This window comes from Pempheris klunzingeri, chromosome 20, assembly GCF_042242105.1.
Source record: "Pempheris klunzingeri isolate RE-2024b chromosome 20, fPemKlu1.hap1, whole genome shotgun sequence".
NCBI lineage: Eukaryota > Metazoa > Chordata > Actinopteri > Acropomatiformes > Pempheridae > Pempheris > Pempheris klunzingeri.
In genome coordinates this window covers 11,478,222-11,480,241 of record NC_092031.1, presented here as the reverse complement: position 1 = coordinate 11,480,241, position 2,020 = coordinate 11,478,222, and the positions used below count along the sequence as shown (strand labels likewise).

Sequence of the window (2,020 nt, the reverse complement as noted above, 5' to 3'; positions counted from 1 at the left end):
TCTTATGTGACATGAACCTAAATAACTTTGGGTTTTTAACTGTTGGTCAGACAAAACAAATGATTTATATTATTAGAACTTTCTGCCATTTCATAAAACAATCGATTAATAACAAGAAAGCAATCCAATCAATCAAGGAAAATAATGAAATAGCTAATCATATGTATTTCATAAAAACAGTTTAATACATCTCTTGTAGTCTACAACAAGCAAGATAATGCACTAAAAACATGGGATCCCTTTAAAAACTTACAAAACAGTCCCTCAGGCTCATAGCAGCTCAAACTGGACTTATTGACACATTATTCCCCACTGGTGTCCTTAGCTTGGCCTTCCTACCCTGAGGGCAGGTAGGCTCCTGGACTCTGGAAGCTGTAGTCCGGACAGACTTTTTGAACCAGTCTGTAGTCTGTGCTGTAGAAGGACACGTAGATGCAGATGACCTGGAAGGGTTTGGAGCACATCCAGGTGACGTGGCTCTGGGTCTGCTCCTGAGCACACGTCTTGGATGGGTCATAGTTGCACAGCATCACCTTTTTGTTGCGCTCAGTTTTCTCATAGTCCACCCTGCAGTTGAACGTCTTCGAGTCTTTGGGGTTGACCACGCTTTGGCGCTCCAGATCAAACTCCACCTCCTTCTTTGGTGGGACGAGGCTGACAGACACGTTCCCCACACCTGTGGAGTTGTGGCGGAAGTAGACCCCCAGAGAGCCGTTCCCGTGATCCACGATCTTACCCATTATCAGCAAATTCAGTTTGACTGTTTTGATGTTTGAGTAAAAGTCGCCCCAACTGAACGTCCTGGAGAATTTAGTTGCTCCATGGACTTTCATGAGGGGACGAAGCTTTATCTTTAAGGATGGGTTGCGGTATGACTGGGAGTTTCGTCCAAGTATTTCCAGAAGTCCCTGAGGAATAAAAGGGCTGACGGGTGGTTTGGTGCTCTGAATCAAACTCCCAGTTTGGGGCGCTGAGTTTTTCTGCGAGGAAGCCTCCTGCTCTCTGTTGAGTTCAGGTGATGCTTTCTGGTTGAAGGCAAAGTTGCTGTTATGTTGCCCAAGAACCAACTAGACAGAAAATCAGGAGAGAAATTTGTACATAAATTAAGTAAATTAAGTAAGTAAAGGGGTGAAAAACATCTTATGTTAATCCACTGCCAAATACTTATGATTTGTTACAAAGAATTAAAGTATTTACTAATGTTATCTCAGACTTAACGCTGTGATTAAAAAAATGCTGCATTTAAGTAGTACAAAGTACAAATGATCTTAAGCACCAAAAATAAAATGGTACCCTTTAAAATACTGATGCAATAGCCTGTAAGACACAATTATATACAAATAAATACTGCTGTGAGATAAAACCCTAATAATGTATTATATTTAATGAGCTTATACTGTATTTTGGCCCGTAAAACTAATAATTTCAGAGCCTTGTGTGGAAAACACAGTAAAGAACAATCACAAACGTGTCAGTACGTCACAGGGTGAATACATTGTAATTTGTGACATCTAATTAGTGTTCGGCGCCTCCAGTTTTTTTTTTTTTACTCACCAAACAAAAGGTTCCTTTCAGAAGTATCCTAACAAAGCTCTGCCTGGCAAACATCTCCATCGTGCAGAAATTCCTATCACAAGATCCATCCACTCTCAGCTGAAGTTCATTCAGACCTGAATAACTTTTGGAAAATCACGCTGAACAGACACATCCACGCTAAAGTCTGGGAGAAAACCTTCTGCAGCTTCCACTCACAGCACTCACTCTGGGAGGATTTCTCACATCTCCGGATTTTCAACACTCTGTTTTGCAGTGTCTGCCCTCTCTCCCTCTCCCTCTCTCTCTCTCTCTCTCTCTCTCTCTCTCTCTCTTTCTCTCTCCCTCCCTCTCCCTCTCTCTCTCTCTCTCTCTTACCCCCAAACCCACCCACCCAAACACAGTGCAGCGTTAGCACCATCACTCTCTATCTCCTCCGCTTCTCTCTGTCGCCGAAACACATCTCACACCATGTTCGGGGTGATGA

General features: G+C 42.6%; 1 pseudogene; it reads right to left on the bottom strand.

Moving 5' to 3' along the window:
- Positions 1-335: 335 nt before the first annotated feature.
- On the bottom strand, positions 336-1,643 carry LOC139220241 (neurexophilin-1-like; annotated as a pseudogene).
- Positions 1,644-2,020: the final 377 nt, after the last annotated feature.